The sequence below is a fragment of the Pelodiscus sinensis genome, chromosome 7 (genome assembly GCF_049634645.1).
Source record: "Pelodiscus sinensis isolate JC-2024 chromosome 7, ASM4963464v1, whole genome shotgun sequence".
Lineage (NCBI taxonomy): Eukaryota > Metazoa > Chordata > Testudines > Trionychidae > Pelodiscus > Pelodiscus sinensis.
Genome location: NC_134717.1, coordinates 12,501,838 through 12,523,579, shown reverse-complemented (window position 1 = coordinate 12,523,579; position 21,742 = coordinate 12,501,838).

The following is a 21,742-nucleotide window of genomic DNA, read 5'->3' as shown; positions in this document are numbered from 1 at the left end:
CTGCCCTGGTCAGTCCCTCCTTTTTGGGGGAAGGGGGGCTCAACAAGTTTTGCTGCTATTTTTGCGAGGGGTGGGGCATGAGGGTTTTCAAAAATCAAAAAGGGGGCATGATGCCGAAAAATTTGGGCACTACTGCCCTACAGGATACTGCGTTATATATAGTAAATGTTACCCCTTTGTGACCCAGCAGGTTAGTGGACATTTGGGGTCCTATGATTTCAGTTAAGAGAAGAAACTGATGTTGGAGTTGGGTATGTTTGAGACAATCTTGTTTATTATAAAACCACGTTTCCCTAAACACAGCAGACATCAAACAGCAGGAGATAGTTTCTTTGCTCACAGTTCCAAGCCTCCTTAGACAGTACTTAGCCCAAAAAAACTAGTTCTCTCTTTTGCTAAAGGCCATGCACCCAGTGCTTATTCTGGCTGCATCATTGACTTGCAGTTCCTTTTTAGTGTTGGGAGGGGGGTATATGTGTGTGGGCATGCACACACTCTTTGTCTCTCTCACACACACACACACACTTCCATGCATTTATATTCAAACAATAGCCAGCAAAACCTCTCTTCAGACATAAGATTTGCATGGGTGTTTGGTTTGCAGAGTGACATGTGGCTCTATCTGAGGGGAAGCTGCTGCTGCTTCAGCTATCTGGTCTCTTATAGGAGCTTAATTGTTTCTTACATGTATCTGTAATAAATAGTAGCTGATACACTCACCAGTTTAAAGAAGGTTTAGCCTAACCCATAACAATAATGATAATTCAAGTCAATGGGATTAAACTTGTGTATTTTATTGAACAAGGTCCTAAATATACCCCACACTGACATTACCATTTAGAGAGCAGCTATTTAAATTAGCTTTAACTGACAGCATTTTCACGCTGCAGTGAATAAACATAAGTGTAAATTAACAGACTAGACTATAACTCAGAAAAATCAAAGTAACTGGCTTCCCCCATCACAAAGTACAATCCAAGAATGTAGTATAAATTAATTGAAATATTGCCAATTTCCTTTTATGTTTTAAAAGTGTCCTCAATATACAGCACTATCTAACCTTGTTGAGATTTTCTTAAATAATTCTGCCTCGGGATACAGAGCTTTTTTTTTTTTTTTTTTTTTTTTTAATATAGCAGTGATGGATCTATATGGCTCTAAGAGGCAGATTCTCCCAAACACTTAAGGCATGACCTAGAGGAGATGACTGAACTGATTCTGTCAAGAAGGGTTTGTATTTTCTTCAGGGCTAGTTAGGAAAAGGGAAAAATCTAAATATGTTTTGACATTTGTATTTCGAGTGTTATCTGTCAAATGTGCCAGGACTAGTTCATAAATTTACTAAAGACTGCCAGGGCTATCCAACATATCAATAGCAAGATGTACTCTATATATGATCTAGGCTGAAAGACAAATTTATAAAACACAAAAATATACTGCAAATTTGAAGACGATACAGCGTGGAGATGGGGGAAGTCAGTACCATTTTTAAAATTGCACAGTAGACATCTAGATAAATGATGCCTGACAATTCCATCATCAAAATCCAGAGAGAAAACAAATCAAAGAGGTTAGATGGGGTCATGAGACACCTCCTCCCCCGAAAAAAATCTGATCATCATCCAGGAAATATCTTCTTAACCCTGGTCCTTTATCATTTACATTAAGTTTGCTGCAGGGAAAATTTATTCTTTAGTAAGTTTAGCACTTCTCATTTACATCTAATTGTACCAGAATGGTGCAAGCTATGTGGCTCCAAAGGTCTGTTTTGTCATTTACTTTCAGGCTTTGCCTATACTTACCAGAGATCAACATTCTGGAAATCAACACTCCAGAGATTACCTCCTGGGGTTTGATTTAGTGAGTCTAGTCAGGACTTGCTAAATGAAATGCTGATTGTGCCCCTGTTAACCCCAGTATTCCACAACGCTGTGAGGAGTAAGGGAAGTCAACGGGAGAGCTTTTCCCGTCAACTTCTAGAAATGGGACTACTGCAGAAATTTGATTTAATGTTCAGCCACTCCAGCTTCACTATTCTCATAGCTGGTGTTGCATGTTTATATCGAATTTCTCCTCCGGCATCGACCTGGTCTACATCAGTGAGGCATTGCTGAAGGAATGCTAGGAAGTTGAAGGAATGTCATCCTACGGTAGGAGAAACAAAAGATAGAAGCATCCCTTTGGTATGACCTGTTGGTATTGACCTAAATCACTTAACTGCCGAACACCCAGCTTAGGAGGTACCTGGTCACATGGTCACTTTGGGTACAACCAATGGTAAGCAAGGCGGCTAGAATGGAGAAAACTCAAGGAGCAGCCTTGCATATCCCCCTCCAAACCATTGATGCAGTTCAGGTTTGAAGTGGTCGGTTTTGTCCAAGAATTTGCACTATGTTCTATATTTAATTCTCTGTGTTCAGTATGGGTCCCTATTTGCCATTGAAACAAAATACAGGACTATGTAGCACTTTAAAGACTAACAAGATGGTTTATTAGATGATGAGCTTTCGTGGGCCAGACCCACTTCCTCAGATCAAATAGTGGAAGAAAATTGTCACAACCATATATACCAAAGGATACAATCCTTGGTATATAGACAACCACCTAACCTCAAGATGATTCTTACCAACCACCACAGGACATACCACACTAATACCAACCCTGGTACCTTCCCTTGCAACAAACCCCGTTGCCAGCTTTGTCCACATATTCATTCTGCTGATACCATTATTGGACCTAACCAAGTGAGTTATAAGATCAAGAACACATATTCCTGCGCATCCAGAAATATAATCTATGCTATCATGTGCCGAAAGTGTCCGTCTGCTATGTACATTGGACAAACATCTCAGACACTTCGCCAAAGGATTAATGCCCACAAAACAGATATCAGACAAGATCACAAAGAGAAAACAGTTTCTTGCCACTTTAACCAGAAAGGACACTCTCTAAATGACTTAGCCACCTGCATTCTGCTACAAAGACCTTTTACATCTGCACTTGAAAGGGAATCCTCTGAACTGTCATTCATGTTAAAATTCGACACTTGCCAACAAGGACTTAACAAGTCTTTGAACTTTCTCACCCATTACCAAGACAGTTTCCCCAATTATCACCTGTAATACCATTAACTCACAAACATCCCACTCTCCCTACCTTTAATATCAGCAATTCACAGACACTTACCTTCCTTCCTCCCCCTTCCCACCCCCCCGCATCTCCCTTCTGTTCTGCAATGTGATTTGTCCTTTTCATATTTGTTCATTTTTTTTAATTGTATCCTTTGGTATATATGGTTGTGACTACTTTCTTCCACTATTTGATCTGAGGAAGTGGGTCTGGCCCACGAAAGCTCATCATCTAATAAACCATCTTGTTAGTCTTTAAAGTGCTACATTGTCCTGCATTTTGCTTCAACTACCCCAGACTAACACGGCTACATTTCTATCACTGGTGTATATGGTTGTGACTATTTTCTTCCACTATTTGATCTGAGGAAGTGGGTCTGGCCCACGAAAGCTCATCATCTAATAAACCATCTTGTTAGTCTTTAAAGTGCTACATAGTCCTGTATTTTGTTTCAGCTACACCAGACTAACATGGCTACATTTCTATCACTATTTGCCATTGGTTTTTCTGTTATGCCAATAGCACTAAATTAGATCCATTTGAAGGTGATCCGTTCCATATGCTTCTGCAAAGCACACTGTATTGCTATTTTAATAGCTTTGTATTCTAATGCTGCATTCTAATCCATGCACCAAGGAGATCTGCAGTAGTCCCATTATTACATTATATTAAAATGCATTATATTGGATACATTTCTAAATGCAAATGTATTTGCACTGTCAGCAAAACAACAAGAGCCATCTAGAATAAGCTGCTGGGCACTGTATTAACAACATTGATTTACACATGGAAAATGCACAAATTGATGGGGCATTGTACATTGTAACTAAAATGCCAATAAAATATAATACAATGTAAAATAATTGCGTTTGTCCTCAGCTGAGTTCATAGTTAGACTCCAGGTTGAACTGGGGGAGGGGGAGAAGACAGTTGTTTTCTAATTTCTCTTGGAATCATATACAGTAAAAACTCAGAGTTACAAACACCTCAGGAATGATAGTGGTTTGTAACTGCAATGTTTGTAACGCTGAACAAATCATTATGGTTGTTCTTTCACAAGTTTACAATTTCACGTGGACTTAATACAGTTTTGCAATGCAATCCAATAGACTCATAGACTCATAGACTTTAAGGTCAGAAGGGACCATTATGATCATCTAGTCTGACCCCCTACACAATTCAGGTACAGAATCTCACCCACCCACTCTTGGAATAATCCTCTCACCTATATCTCAGATATTGAAGCCTTCAAATAGTTTAAAGACCCCAAGATGCAGAGAATCCTCCAGCTGTGATCTGTGTGCCCCGTGCTACAGAGGAAGGAGAAAAACCTCGAGGGCCTCTGCCAATCTACCCTGGAGGAAAATACAGCTATGCAAAATAAAAACACTGCTTGTAACTATCTTTATTAAATGAAACAAGCACAGGAAGATTCCTTGCCCTGCCAAACCTTTTATACGCCTTCCCTTTATTTTTTAACAGAGAACTGTATTTGGGGTGGTTTGTTTTGTTTTGTTGGGGGATTGTCTCTGCTGCGCCTGATTAAAGGTTAGTTCCAAATGAGGTGTGTGGTTGACTGGGTCAATTCACAACTCTGGTTTTCAAAATTCTGAGGCTCTGCTATATGTGATATTGACATGGTTTTGTTTTTCTGGATTGTAACCTTATCTTTAGTGAGTCTGCATTTATTCCAAGTTTTTTCAAGACAAATAATGATGGGATCATTAATTCCCTGAGTGCTGCTCCTCCCTGCACACTACAATGAGTTCTGTCAGCATTTCTAAAAGCGACCCCTAATTTCTGATGGTGAGCACACACACACAAAGAACTCAATAGCAGTGTAGAACTCAATAGCAGTGTATTGTTTTTCTGGAAAAACAGATATTTTTCCAGAAAAATGCTTCAGTGTAGACACACCCTCAGTCTCATGTCAGAGCCATTCCTCATTTGAGAGATGCTCCAAAGCGGCCAGTGATGTTCAGAAGAGAAAAGACTGGAATTAGAAGATAAAGACTAGTTCCATATTTTAACTTCATCAGGCTGCTGGAGCATTACTATGGATACAGAAGATGTGGGACCTACCTGAGCCTTCAGGCTTTGCTGGGAGAAGGAGTAACACCAGAATAGCAAATACTAGTATTTCTTTCTATTTTGTGAAACTACTGAAGTTGTATAATCACAATAAATAACCTGGAAATAAGCACCTGGGGACAAGCAATGCCACATATCGGATGGCATCCTTGCAGCCACATTCTGTAGTGTGGGACTTGCCCACACAAGGAACACTGGCCGACCAGCACAACCGGTTTCAGGAGCAGCGAGCGCTGGTCTAGCACCAGTGATTAGAAAACATTCTGATCCCCCAGCACTGCTCCTCTGCATCTGGCAGCCACAAACCTCCGAACCGTCATGCTCTTGCACCCAGCAGCAGCCCCCAGGCTTACCCCCCACGACCCAAAGCCAGCTCCCCTGGCTCATTACATAGTAAAGGAGATGTCTGCTATGACCTATGTCTGTAATTAGCCTCTCCGCCTGAGACCCACAGAGACGGGGACTTCCACTAGCACAGGGGTGGGCAAGAAACAGCCTGTGGGCCAGATCCGTCCCGCAAATCCTATAAATCTGTCCCACCCTGCTGGGATCCTCAGATAGGAAACAGCCCTAAGCCGTTCAAAGCAGCTGTCGGTGCCATGTGCCTCTCTGTGCTGCACACTGGGGGAAGCGGGGGCAGGAGAGGCATCACACACTGACTTCACCCCAGCTCAATCGCTCAACTGCGATTGGCCAGAACCACCCAATGGGAGTTGAGAGATTGTGCTGGGGGTGAAGTCAGTGCATGTGGCACAGAGTGGCACATGGAGCAGCCAGCCACTTTGAGGGTAGGCAGGGAGTCTACTGGAGGGTCCTGTTTGGCTGCTAGCTGGGGGCTGCCTAGGGGAGCGCCTCCTGGCCAAAGCCTGCATCTGGTACCCCACCCCCTCCCACAACCCAGCTCCCTGCCCCAGGTTACCACCCCCTCCTGTCCCAGGTCACAACTTCCTCCCAGACCCTACACCCCTCCCCCGGGCCAGAATCCTCTCCTGCACCCATACCCCCTCCTGGACCCTGCACGCCAGTCCCCTGCCCCAAGTCACAGCCCCCTCCTTTACCCAAACTCCCTCTCGGACCTCACACCCTCTCCTGCACCCCAATTCCCTACCCCAAGATTCTTTCTGAGCCGAACCTCCATCCCAGACCCCGCACCTTCTCCATAGAAAAGTGTGTTCCTTGACCACTTACCAAAATCTTGGAATGCCCCCTCCATAAAAATTATTGCCCACCCCCGCTTTAGCCCCCTCTCTGGCAGGTAGGAGCGCGAGTCCAGAATTCTGTCCCTCCCCACCAACCTTGGCAGAGGAGCCTCCATCCCATTACCCCAGTTAGAGATTAGCTCGAGCTTGACTATAAGGCTTATTGGAAGCTCCTAGTCCTGTCTACTTGCCTCCAGCACAGTGTTCTTACTGCAGGCCTAGGCCCGGTCATCCCACTGACTGCAAGAGAGGACCAGATCACTGCTGGCCTGCGACTTTGCTGAGGAGCTGCTGGGAATTCTCGCTCCTCCTTAGCGCTTCTGGGCTGCCTGCTGCGTGGCCTCCTCTGTTCTTCGCACCCCAGTGGATGCATTTGTTGGGGGCTGGCTAGAGGTCCAGGTCAGAGATCACCGTGCATGCTCCTAGGGGGCAGAACAGAGTCCATAATCCAGAGGTCTTAAATCTGTGGGGCGTGCACTGCTGGGGGCATGGAGAAATGTTCATGGGGTGCAGCTGAGGTCTGGCCCAGGAGGGAACATCCCTCAGCCCTCTTCCTTGGCCCTAGTCCCAGCTACTGCCCCTGCTCCTGGGGATCCACTTCTAGCTGCAGCTGCTAGTCCCACACACAGGGCTCAAGCTGCTGGCCAAGACCCCCAACTGAGACTTCTGTCCCACCTGCAGCTAGGGTCCCAGCTTCAGCCCCCTTACCTCTGTCTGTGTCCCTCCATTTCGGAGCCATGCTCCTGGCCCTGGCTCTGGCTCTGAGGGGTAAGGGGAGGCACAGACAGCAGAAAGGGGGGTGAGGTAAAAAGTTTGGAGACCACTGCCATCATCTGAGGAAATTCTCTCTGTCAGAGCAGCAATCAGGCAGAAAACGATTTTCCTAATCACCAAACATTCTGCATGCTCTTCCATTCAGCTGTTAAACAGACACAATAGATGTTCCCTTTAGTGATGAAATCACACTAATAGGACAGTTTAGAAGGCCTCCTAATATCTCACAGGCAGCTCACCCAAGACAATCTGAAACTGTTTCTAAGGCCTCACTAAGGGGATAGATAAACATTTAAACTGCCTATTAAATGCTGCATTAGCTACATGCAATGCACCCAGATCCATGCAATCACAGTGTTCCGCTCTCACGCAGCACTTTTCAAAGCACTGGAGCGACGTTACCCAGCTGAGCCTCACAACACTTCCATGAGCTAGCTAAGTAAGTCACATTAGCCTCCCTTTTACAGGTGATGAAAGTGGGACGAGCAGTCAAGTGACTTGCTCAAGGTCACAGCTCGTCAGTGGCAGAGCTTAGATAAGAATGCTGATGTTCCTGGTTGGTGTCCCAGTGATCGCTCTATTTTTAAAATGGGTTTAACACATTACCCTGTCCTGGAAGGGAATAATGCAGAAGAGTGCAGGAAAACAGGCATGGCCACTTTGTCATATAATGCGGGGGAAAGAGCCAGAGCAAAAAAAGTGTGCTGTGTGCTGCAGCCGTTCAAGAAAGCCAGACATGCACCATACAGCAACAGGTAACATCATCACCTGAAAAGGGCGGCCCTACTGGGGGTGTGCTGACCATACAGGCGCCAGGAGAGACAGCGAGAAGGGACAGCATTTTCTTTTTTAGCATCAGGCCACGTCTACAGGTTTCTGGAAATGCTTAGTTCATCCTGACTGCACTCAAAGGCTTAACAGAATCAGTTCCATATTAATCACATGATACCAACCATATGATTACATGCGCCATGCCCTCTGCATTCTGTAAGCACAAGCCCAGTGAAAAGCCACGATCAGCACAGCTTGCCAGCTGCAACAGAGAGATCCTGCCCCGTGATGAATTGTCCTGGGTGGGTCCCTAGCTGTATGCTGCAGAGGCAGGTTTGACCCCCAGGATTTCATGAAGTTATTTTTGTGCGTGATTCTAAATATACCAAGGCACTTCCTATTGAGAGACACATTCGTGTATAAATAGTTACAGCCCCTTCCTTGCACTCTGAGGTGTAATTAATACATAGAGCAACTGCGTCTAAAATTCACAAATGCTTGGGAAGATGTAAAATTTAATTAGTTTGCCCACACGATGCCATATGTCAACTGTGAGCTCAATTATTCTTTACTGGGAAGCATTGACTGCACTTTTTTTACATTAATAATTTCTTCCTTGGAGTCATGCTTAATCAACACCCTGAACTTACAACACACACACACACACTGAATTAAATGTTGAGCACAAGGAAATCGGATCCTTGGTAAGTAAATTACAGCATAATTTTGCTTCATTCCAAACCCACATATACAGTATTGGGGTCAGATTAGAATCCCACGTCATGGGACGGATTGCTGTGTCACCCCAGAAACATGCTATTTTGCCTGCTCATGGAGATGTTCCTTTCAGCCTGGGTATGTTTCCACCCACTGTTCATTTGAGGTGCTGATCACTCATGCAAGGACATATAAACTTTGCAACAGGGGCTGTGCAGGGAGGGTAGCAGGGCATGAAGGATAGGGGTGCGTCAGCAAGGATTTCCCCTCTGCTGAAGGGGCAGCTGAAACTGGGCAAACTGAGGTACAGCTCAGTATTGCTGCAGCTTAGGGGCCAGTGCCAGATTTATGCACAAGCGCAGTAAACTACATTCTAGGGCCTCAGATTACGAGAGGCCTCTAAATATAAAAAAATGACTAGTTTTTAGTTGCATCCTCACCTCTGTACCAGTACATATGCAAATATAAAACTTTATTATTTCTGTTTTTATTGTCCTTTCTGTTAGACTAACACACGGTTTTTTGGTAATGCTATGGAACCTCTTAAATTTGACATCGTTTAGGGCCCCAGCATGTCTTAATTTGGCCCTGTTAAGACCCCATCTTGAAAAGGGGAAACTGGCAGTAAGGAGTTACCATGTAGTGCAGTTCTTACCTAAGGATGGGAATAGCCCCGGATATGAATGCAGTAGCCACTAGGCCACTGCCTATAGTAAAAGATCCTTTTTCAGAGGTTGGCTATAGATATAGGAGACACCTCACTCAAGGGACCCTGACTCACAGCTCACACAGAAGTAGGACAGAGAGCAATCTGTCTCTGGGGAAGGAACATAGAGTTATCCCAGAAAGGGGAGATTCTTTCCCTCAGATGCATGTGTAACCCACACACCTAGTGGGTGTGATTCATTGTCCCATGTAGTGGCACTTAGCCTACTTACAGTAAGAGATAAGAACAAGTGAGCTCTACAGCCTAACTTGAGAGCCAGCTGGCTTTATAGCTCAAGCTATAGCGGCTCCTACACTAAGCTCCAGAGGGCCCAGGTTTGAATTTGGCTGGTGGTGGTCACACAGGCAGCTCACGGACAATGACAGATGCCAGAGAAGGTATCTCTGGGTAACTGGATCCCAGGAGTGAGTGCTTGGACCAGCTTTACCTGTGGAGAGCAGATAGGCTAGCCAGTAAACATGCACACAGAGAGGCTAAGCAGGTGGGAGCACTGTGAATTTTGGGATAGGTGCCCAGAGAGATGTATGACTTGCCAGGGCCACAGAGAGCAGCAGTCTGAACACAGGGCATGGCAGCACAGGAAGGGGGCCAACCTCTCACAAGCCAAGCTAGGCTACCACAGCTTAGCTGACTCTATAATTCCTTGCCTGTGCTTAGCATGCGGCGAAGCTACATCCTCAGGCACCACTCAAGGGCCCACTGAAGAGACGTCCAAAGTCACTGGCAGACAGGGGGGCAGGGATGGGAATATAACCCTGCCCAGCGGCAGAGGAGTGCAGCGAGGACGAGAACCGTGTTGTCATTCACACGATGGGGGTCTGGTTTTTTTTTTAACTGCAGGTAGAGGCAGGGCCAGATTAACCTGCCCCTGGGTCCTATGCAAACAGGTCCGCTGAGAAGGGGAGGAAAGGGGACAATTACCCTGGGAACTAGCGATTCAAAGGGGGTTGGAGCTCCTGGCAGCCTCCACCATTATTACAGCAGCAGCCAGAATCCCAGGCCCCTTTGAATCACCACCAGAGCACCATGCCAGGGAACTCTGAGAGCTGGGGGGAGAGAGATGCTCCATAATCTGGGAGGTGCTAAGGACTGACTGCTTTTGGCCCCGCCCCTTGTGGGGGCACAGCGCACCTTGCCCTGGCGCCCCCCAGTGGCTGTCAGCTCCGCTGTATGTAAACACGCACCTCTGGCCTCGGCACTCTCTTCTCGTGGATAAGAACCATTAGCCAGAGAGCACACTCGCTGCAGCCGGGCTGGCCATTCTGTGCTGCTCAGCATGGCAGAGAGGCAGCCCAGCAAGATCTGGATCAATGGCATTGTGACCCGGTGCATGGGGGTGCTGCATCATTCAGCAGCCACTCCTCCATCATGGCGACCAGCGCAGCCTCAGGGGGAGCAGACAGTCCAGGCAGATCCAAGGTACAGCCGGCCTGGCCATGATAAGTGTACAAGATAGCTGTTTGGTGGGCCCAGCATACACATGAATGGCACAAATTAGTGTGAGTCAGAGAACAGGAAGAAGATAAAGAGAGGAGAGGAATGGATGAGGAAAGGGAAGGGGTGCACCAAAATTATACCATTACTCACTACACGCAGCATGACTGTAGCTCCAGACTAGCTAGTATAAGGAAGATGATGCACTAATTTTTTGCCCTTCATTTACACTAAGATAGACTCTGGCCCACTAGTGACACCAACACTAACGATTAGACTGGACTTTTTTTTTTAACATTGACAATATTTCAAAATTCTAGCTTTGGGGGGAAAAAAACTTTTTTTTCTTGACCAGCTTTATCAACAACTAGTTTTCATATTGGCTCAAAGGCCTCACACATTCACCAAGCCTCAAAATATTCCTGAAAGGTAGGCAAAGGCTATTACACTGACAGGCCTCCAGTGTGTTAGTGACTTGTTTTTTTTCCCTAAATCACACAGTGACAGGCTCAAGGGATTAAATGCTGTTAAGAGTCATGACTTGGAAATGACCTTTTTGCTGTTTTGTCTCCATATTCTGCATGTTGCGCTACACACCCTACAACAGAGAAATACTATGTTTGGCACAGCATACCAGGAACATCACATGCATTTTACCTGGTGTAGACAACAGCCAGCCTCTGTGCAAGTTCAGAAAACCAACCCTGCCTTTACTACATGTGTTGTGTTCTTATCATGTCATAGAATGAGATTTGCTTCTTACATTTCTCCCTGGGACCCATTCACACCCTCTCTGCATGTTTCCTTAGGTGCTATTGTTCATGTACACATGGGGTATGTCTAGACTACTTCCCTCTGTCGCCAGAGGGATGTAAATTTGACATACCGAAATTGCTGATGAAGCGGGGATTTAAATATCCCGCACTTCATTAGAATAAAAATGGCCGCCGCTTTTTGCCGACGCGGCAATTTTCCGGCAAAAAGCAGCAGTCTAGAAGGTGATCAGTCAACAAGAAAAGCCTTTTCCAACCGATCCCTTATGCCTCATGCAACGAGGTTTACAGGATCAGTCAGAAAAGGCTTTCCTTGTCGACCGATCTCCGTCTAGACTGCTGCTTTTTGCCAGCAAATTGCCGCATCAGCAAAAAGCGATGGCCATTTTTATTCTAATGAAGCACGGGATATTTAAATCCCTGCTTCATTAGCAATTTCGGTATGTCTAATTTACATCCCTCTGGTGACAGAGGGTTGTAGTCTAGACATGCCCATGGAGTGAGCAACAATCATGGAAAAATAGGACAAAGTCAGAGATTACAAAACATTCCTGGTTCTAATAACCCTCCTTTATATATTCAATATCAATACAATTTACTTCAAGTTTCTCAAAGGGACACAAGTACCACAGAAAAGCATAATACCTGAAACTAAAAGGAATAGTTTTTTTCCATGCTGTACTTAAGTACTTCACTATTTTATAGAAAAATTGAAATCAGAATCTCTTTAAAAATCATTTTCCTATGTTACAAAAAACACCTTCAATGAAAGCTGTTTTTAAAAACTACTTTCCATTTATTTATACTTTTTTTGATTCCTTATTACATTTCTCTCATCTTGCACAATGAAAGCAAAGCCTGCAGCTCCACTCTTGGTTTACAACCAGTTTCTCATAAATTTCACTTTCAGAAATGCAGGCACTAGCTTTAGAAAAAAAAAAAAGCAGTGTATAGATTGCAGACGCTGCAGGGACATGATCATTTGTTTTCAAAATTGTTTACAGTGGCATTTTAAAATCATGGAAATATTCCTATTTGTTTTCAGTTTTGTCATGATGGCTTATATGTTACCAAATCTTAACTCCAAGCCAAATTTGATATGACAGGATGCATATAAATTGAAAAATAGCAACTGCTAATACCAAGGAATCTATCTATCTATCTATCTATCTATCTATCTATCTATCTATCTATCTGTCTATCTATATATCTATATATCATATTCAAAATGATATCTAACAGCTCTTATTTAACATTCATATAGTCTGCTAAGTTTACTGTCCTTCTGCCACATTTTAAGCAACTGCAAGATAAGTTATCATGAACTGACATGTTTCTTCCATTATTATTTTTACTAGAAGATTAACTCAGCGTTGCTCAGGTCCTTAACTCAAATAAGTTTTGTTTTTCTTCATTTAAAATCATTGTTCTGGGGTGGAGCTGGGGAGGAGGGGTTCAGTATTCAGGCTGCCCTGAGGAAAGAGGACCCCCAGCCCTCTTTCACCACAGCAGCTTGGGGCCAGGTGGAATGTGCCTGTCTCAGGCCACTGCAGATGTAGCGGGCACAGCTGGGGAATGGGTGAGTGTCCCCTGGGCTGGGGACAGACAGACACACAGACAAACAAATGCACAAATAGACAAACTCTCTGAAATATATAGTAGATAACTGCCCCTTTCTTCACCCCTGCCCCCTGCTGGCCCTATGGGGTTATAGATGTCCTGGTCCCCCTCTCTGGCCCCTTGCTGCCCCCATGTGGTCATTCTACAGTATAACTGTCCATCCGGCCAGATCCCTCCCTTTCCATTTTATGAGAAACAATCACATTCCTGGCACATCCCATTGTCCTGGCACAACCAAATCCTAACCTTGCTTTTAAGTTATGATAAGAGGAAACTACATAAGAAATCTGGCCGTCCTAGCTCTTACTGTTTTGTAGGAGTTCTTAAACAAATGGACTCATAGATGGACAGACAGATAGATGCACATTTCTAATATATAGTAAGATAAGGATTTGTGTGTAGGGAGAGAAATTCACTAATAAAAATCAATACAACATATACCTCCATAGTTCCCATCACCATAGGTATAAAGGCATCACACTGAAATTGTTCTCAGGCCATAATGCAAAGCACTTAAGCACATGCTCAAAGTTATGCATGTGCTTAGCCCTTTCAGAGTCAGTGGGGCTGCTTTCATGTTTAATGTTACACATGTGCTTCAGTGCTCTGCTGGATCACAGCCCCACTGCATATTCCTGACTTAGGCAAAATTCATTCTGAAATACAGTGTCTCTCTTCTCCTTTCTTTTCAGCTTTCCCCTTCATTACTTCACATGTTGCTAATTTGCATGGGCAATTTTTCTGCTCAGGGCACATTGATTCACATATTTTATCACCTCTTTCCTGGTTCTCCCCCAGACATTTTCATGACCACTTGGGGCTCAGGAAACAAAGATTCCGCTTCAGCACTGACAGATTTATTCTGGGTTGAGGTATAATTGGGTCTAGTGTATTGTCACCATTGCCCACAGCACAGACACCATCTCTGGGGGGCTCTGGAGCTTCAGCACCCCTGGGAAAAAAGGGTGCTCATCACCCACCAACCACAGCTGTTCGGTGAAGCCTCTGATCTGCTGTTTGGCTGCTGGTGGGAGGTGCTTGAGGGATGGCAGTGAGCAGCGAGCAGTAGAGAGGAGGTGGTGGGGGATAGAAGAGACGGAGTGAGGGTGTGGCCTTGGGAACCGGGCAGAGTGGGGCAGCCTCAGGGCAAACCAGAGTTGGGGCAGGCACTGAGAAAAACTGCCTTGCAGAACACGCAAGCAAGCCCTGCTCTCAGGAGCTAACAATCTAATGGCAAGTGCAGTGTAAAAGTTGGACAGATGAACGGGGCTGAGAGGGTTACAACAAAAGTCAGGATCTTTGCTGTTAGACAAAGCTGATCTTTGCTGTTAGAACCTCAGAATTAAGAACACCAGTTACAAACTGACTGGCCAAACACACACCTCATTCAGAACTGGAAGTACACAATCAGGAAGCAGCAGAGACGCGCACACACAAGGCAAATACAGTACAGCAACATAGCTTAACAGAAACTACTAAAAAACAAAGGGAAAGTTTTAAAAAAAAAGCTTTGATAGGGTAAGGAAACTGTTTCTGTGCTTGTTTCATTTCAACTAAGATGGTAAAACATCTTCTGCCTGGTAAAGTTTCAAAGCTGTATTAAATCAGTGCTCAGTTGTAAACCTTTGAAAGAACCATCATAAGGTTTTGTTCCAAGTTTCAAACAACCTCCATTCCCGAAGTGTTCGGTACTCTGAGGGTCTAACGTGCACAAAATGTGATAGATTGTGCAAAATCTCGTTTCCCCTGTTCCTGAACTGCTGTGGTATTAATTTGGATTGAATATCTGCCCCTAACGCGTCGAAGGAGTTAATATGGTCCCCACCACTGCCCAATATTAATTATTGTTACACAAGGTTTGAAGTTTGGTGTAGAGGCTTCAGGCTGCTTAGCACTGGTCTAAATCCCTTTTAGCTTTTTCTAATGCAGGAAAAACAGTGAAGTGTTTGAAATGTGAAGCATTGAGTAAGGCTTCCATTCCCACCACTGCCCTCATTTCCTTTCCCGTTAGCTGGGGAGAATCCTGAGAAGGAAGAAATCTCCCTTGTTTGACCATCCTTTGGTTGGTCATAACTGTCCTTAGTGCCAGACAGGGGTGCAGTTCCCTGGAAGGGAGAGATACAACCTGGCCTTTGGCATTTGAGTCAAGGAAATAATCATGAAAAAATATCCCTGCGTTTGCTCAAGTTGCAATCATTAGCCCTGAGGTGGGAAAACTGAAGCCAGAGAGGCCAAGTGCGATTCCGGGGGACATGTGCACTTAACTCCTTACTGTCCTTCGGAAGCCCTGAGCCAACATGGGTATTTGTGTGTGTCTGGGTCAGAACTAAACAGGTGGGCTGTGTCTAGACTGGCAAGTCCAGCTGTCTGCACTGGCCATTTGAATTTCCGCAAGAACACTGATGATCTCATGTAAGATTGTCAGTGTTCTTGCGGAAATACTGTGCTGCTCCCGTTCGGGCAAAAGCCCTCTTGCGCAAATCATTTGCGCCAGAGGGCCAGTGTAGACAGCACAGTACTGTTTTCCGCAAAAAAGCCCCGATCGCGAAAATGGCGATCGGGGCTTTTTTGTGGAACACTGTGTCTAGATTGGCCACGGATGCTTTTCCGCAAAAAGTGCTTTTGTGGAAAAGCATCCTGCCAATCTAGACATGATTTTTCCGAAAATGCTTTTAACGGAAAACTTTTCCGTTAAAAGCATTTTCGGAAAATCATGCCAGTGTAGACGTAGCCATGCTGATTACCTCTCCTGGGCTGCTCTCACTAGCCCCCATACGAAGTCATAGGGGTCTGTTCCACCCTCTGGCTAAATCTGCATTGGGAGTTAGGGGTGTGATTCCCAGCTCGTGTAGACACTCTCGTGCTAGCTCTCAAGAAGCTCGCACCCTAAAAATAGCAGTGTAGCCAAGTAGCAGGGGTTACAGCGTGCAGCAGCACAGATTAGCCACCCTGAGTAAAAGCCACTGGCTCCATAGGTATGTATGCTAGCCTGGATCACTGCTGCTAGCTGCACTGCTATCTTTAGCACACCTGTTGATAAAAGCTAGCGCGAGTATGTCTAGGGAAGCTGGGAATCCCCCTTCAAGCGTTGATATAGCTGCTGTGTATTTGTGTAAACCTCACTGTGCATCTCGGGAGAAAAACAGTCAGTCTACAGTATCTATCTGGCCCCTATTTGTGTAGTATCTGCGCATCTCACAGTCTTCCTACATTTTACACATGGGGAACTGAGGCACAGAGGCTAAGTGACAGGCCCAGCCTTTGGGCAAGGTGAGCAAGGCGGCCACCTTGGGCCTCCACGCATTCAGGGCCCCGCAGTCCCATGCATTCAGGGCCCTGCGTTGCCCACCTCCCAACCCCACCCACCCAGCGGCTTACTTGCTGCCCAGACTGGGAGCCACATGGCCGTGCGGCTCAGCCAAACACAGTGTGCTGCTTTGGGCCCCACAACTCTTTGGCCAGGCCTGCTAAGTGACTTGCCCAAGGTCATGCAAGAGCCCAGACTTGAGCCCCAGACTCAGACTAGTACCCTAACCACTGGTTTGTGTGTCCTTTCTTCCATGTCAAAAGAGAACAGCCCCCTTCTCATCTAGTGCCATCCCAGTATTGCACGAATGAGAACATTAAACCAGATTCTGCTCATTTACACCCATCCATCTCTATTCAATGGGATTGCCTAGGCATAACAGAGCAAATTCTGGCTTGTGGGTTCTTTTTGGCTCCACCCCCTCAGGAAATGAAAACCAGAGAAGGCAGCCAGTCAAGACCATTTTGTAATGAATATAACCCCAGTCCTACAATCCATAGATTTCAGCCCTTGAATTGATAATTCAGAACACACGGATTTGTTTATTACACAGGCAAAATAGAATGATAAATGTAAAGATTATGCAGTGAGACACCCCAGTCCTGGATATCTTATGCTATCACTTCTCCTCATCCCTCATTCCATACATGTGGATTAAAAAAAACCTCATTATGAAGAACATGTGCAAAAAGAATTTTGCTTTGCAGATGCAGGATTCAATGGTGAGTTTTGTTCTACACAAGAGAAGGGACTGATAGAAATCCAGGTTGTCTACTGCCTTGTGTTTTTTATCCAAAGACCATTTGAAGAGCCAATGCAAAATTGTTTAAACCCAAACTATAACTTAGCCTTGAAGAATATGATGCAATGCTATGATTTAATATCCATTATTTCGTGTGATTTTTATCTCCAGGTTATATCTCTGCTCCCAAGCCAGATTGGCTCCTGCAGATCTAAGCTACATTAGAACAATGTCACATAACATCTCAGTAGAGGATCTGATAAGAGCACCCAGGAAGTCTGACTCCTTGATTAGGTCTGCACAGCAACGAGACACACGAGTGCCGTCTGACTTGTGCTTGTGAGACTCAGACTGCTGGGCTGTTTGTTGCTGTGTAGACTTTTGGGCTTAGGCTGGAGCACAGTATTACTTGATGTTTGCTACTAGGCCCAAGCATAATTTTTTCGGGCCCACTACAATTTTGTAACATGGGCCCTCTCCAACACACCACAGTTTGCAGCCTGGGTGGGCCAGGCCTCCCAAGTCCTCTAGGCAAGGCCGGCTCTAGGCACCAGCAAATCAAGCACTGCTTGGGGCGGCACGTTTCCAGGGGCGGCATTTCCAGGTAAGCATTGTTTTATTTCACTAACTACACATTTTCTGTTTTCTTTCTTTTTTTTTTAATTTTAAACAATCAAAACAAAACAAAACAAAAACCATTGCAAAGTGCAAACGTGTGTAAAAGCCAACAAAAAGGGGGGAGGGTCAGCCCAAACATTTTTTGCTTGGGGCGGCAAAAAACCTAGAGCCAGCCTTGCCATTAGGCCCTAGTAAAGTGTGCCCTCCTGCCCTTCTCCTCCCCATCTGGGGGCCCTGGCTACAAAGCACCAAATCCTACTAGGGAATAAACAGGACAGCTGCCTCCTTACACAGCCTGTCTAAAATGTGTAGGGAAAAAAACCTGTGTGATCATGGGGGACTTCAGTTTGAGTGACACATGCTGGAGATCTCCTGGTGCCAGTACTACAACATCCTTAGAATTTCTAAACATTATAAGTGAAATGTTTCTAACTCACAAAGTGTCACGGCCAATATGCAGGAATTCTATAGACAAAGTCCTAACAGAGAAAGAGGAACTGATCACAGAACCAAACATTTGTGGTAGCTTCGGTACAAGTGATCATGCCCTGCACACATTTATAATGTGTCAGCAGAATATCAGAAATATACATACTTGATGCTTTAATAGGGCCAGTGTGACAAAGGTGAAAACAATTATGAGCCAAATCCACCGGGAGGAAGAGTTTACTCAGAAAAATGTGAATAATTGGGAATCATTTCAGATCATCTTACTATAGTGTTTCCGAATTTTATTTAGCCACAGAACCCTTTTAAACTCAAAAGAATTTTGCGGAACTCCTAATAGCAGTCATATATATGATCAATTGGTTTACAGCTGAAGCTTTGACTTTGTCCGACAGAGTGCTAATATTATCGTATTCAGTCACCCATGTGATCCACGCTCCCTGAGTGTGAGTACGGTGATTTACGGTGGTAGATAACAGGTGATCACACCACTGATTGACTGAGTGCACAGCACTGAGTACTGACATCATTGTCCCAATGGCTAGGCTGGCATTACACAGGGACACTTATCGTGACAAACACAAATGAAAATTGTTTTCAATAAAATTCATAAATGGTTAAATATTAATTATTATTTTTTTAAAGCATAAAATGTTATTGTAATTGAATTTTCCTGTAGAACCCTTATTTTCACTTTGTGGAACCCTGGGATTCCACGGAACATCATTTGGGAAACACTGCTTTACTAGATGTCTCAAAAGCTACAAACCCCAATTGACAAAAAGGCTACACTCATTAAAGGAGAAGTGAAATATATGTATACAAATTGAAAAACGAGGAAGTTGATAGTCATGAATATTAATCAGAAGTTAGGACTCTGTAGATAATTGATAAGGAAAGCCAAAGGATACATGGAGAACTCTATGGAAGCCAAGAGTTTTAAAAGAGGTGGTTGAGGAAATCACTAGACCGTTTAATGTTAGTTTTGAATCACTGGGGAAGTTCCAGAAGACTGGAAGAAAGCAAAAGTTTTGCCTGTTTTAAAAAAGAGTAAATGGAATGACATGGATAAATATTGGGCTACCAAACCTACATTGCTCACAGGCAAGATAATTAAGTGGCTGATGCAGGATTCAATTAATAATGGCCTAAAGAAGGGTAATATAATTAATGCAAATCAACATGGGTTTATGGAAAATTCATCCTGTCAAACTAACTTGATTTTTTACTTTGATGGCATTACAAGTTTGGATGAAAAAGATTGAGGTACTAGACTTCTATAAGATGTTTGACTTGGTTTCACGTGATATATATCCTAGGGTTGCATTTGCCTTTTTCACAGCTGCATCACATTTGTAGTTCACAGTAACCCTGTGATCAATTAATGCACCCCCATCTTTCTTCTCCTCTGTCACTTCCAACTGATGAGCAGCCAGCCTGTAGTAGAAATTCTTTTTATTAGTCCTTCGGTGCATGACATTGTACTTTGTACTATTAATTTCATCTCATTTTGCAACTTCAGTCCTCAAGATTATCCAGTTCCTCCAGTCTGATATTCGGATCCTCCTCTGTGTTGACAATGCCTCCTCGACGTTTATGTGGCCTTTCTATATGGCATGTGTGTCAGAAATGTGTATATGGGAGTTGGGGAACCGCACGCACATAAGAAAATGATCCTGGAAATATAATTCTTTGCTTCAACTTTTTTTTTCCATTTTATTTTTTGCCAGAGACCATTTTCAAAAGTACCTAAGTAATTCAGAAGCATGTCTCATTTTCAAAAAGTGACTTGGACACCTATGAATTTAAGTCTCATTGGACTCCTAAATTATCTATGGGCCTGGTCTTTATAGGTATTTAGGTGTCTAACTCCCACTGAAATCAATGATGCACCTTTAAAAATCAAGCCTTACGTTACTTCTTAAAGTAGAATTTAGGCTTCTAAATGACTTGGGCACTTCTGAAAACTTCACCTTCCATTTTGAATTTCCTCAGCCCTGTTCCCCAGCAGACAGAAAAACAGAACCCTCGCATCTGCCTACACTGACCTAGCTACCATCACTGCAATATCTGCCCTGCATGTACAGAGAATTTAGAACTCAATGTTTCCCTGCTTCCCCAATATATTTAATCAAAATGCCCAACTCCTACTATTTTGTTACAAACTAAATGACATTCTCTCACAGGCTCTGACACATATGGAATAATGTTGAGAACATCTTAGGCCTTGGATCATGCCCTCCCATGTCACTATATGTGTGTTTGAAATATCTCCTCACCCTAACAAGTCAAAGCAGATCTCTACCCAGTGTTCCTTTGGGCAGCCAATCAGGAGAGATTCAGGTGCCACCCTGCTGATTAGAAGAGTGCCCACAGCACCTACAGAGGGCAGCATGTGTTTCTACTACTGGCACACATCTACACATGCCTCAATGCACATAACAAAATTTATTCCACATATGGATGAAAAAAGTTAGAGGGAACACTGCCTGCTACCTGCAGTTTATAATGCTGTTCCAAACATTACAATTCAAATGTAAAAAGAACCCTTTCTGGGGAGATTATCTCACCCGTAGTGATCGAAACAACACTAACATCCAGATGTGAAATAAAATCATTTTCAGTCTCTGATTTCTTTCTTCAGGCAAGTGGCTTGTTTCTTTCATTCAAATTAGCTCTTCATATGCAAGTCTCATTTTATGTAATCTTCTTTTTCAATTAAATTCAATTGTCTGTGATCTTCTTAACTTCCTTTGCTTCTCTGCATTGCAAATTCAGAGCAGAGACCAATTTCGTATTTGTCCCTTTATTTTTTTTTTAATTGGAAGATATATTGCTTTAAAAAGACCATCTTCTGGGAGAGATCAAACTGTCATTCTAGTATTCCAAATTCTAACGGCTCTGTGGGGCACTTTTCAGAAGTTCAGTGGTGACAGCACAACTTTATCTGGATATAATTTGCATCATGTACATATAAATAATAAGATTAAAGAGGGTTAGAGGTGGAATCTATTTTCTATTGGATGAATGCATCTAATTAACATATGGCAGCTATGGCTACCCAAGTGCAATGAGAGTTGTTTAAATAGACCCCGAAACTCAAATATAGGTGCACATCTAGAAGCCTTCTGCCTTGATAAGTCATCACGGAATTAAAGGAAAGCTAACTTCCCTCTGTTTTGCAAAAAGTCCCAAATGAATCTCCCTGTTTTTGATTTACTGCACTGTGACCAAATTGCCAAGAACTTGGCAGCTTCTATAAGGCCTTAAACTGTTTATTAAAAGATGGATTATTTATTTTTACTCTTCTCTATTCATAAACTAGAGCCCTGTGTATAATATACATTTTTAAACATTTTTTCAAGTGGTTTCTAATTGTGTGCTTGCAGTTTT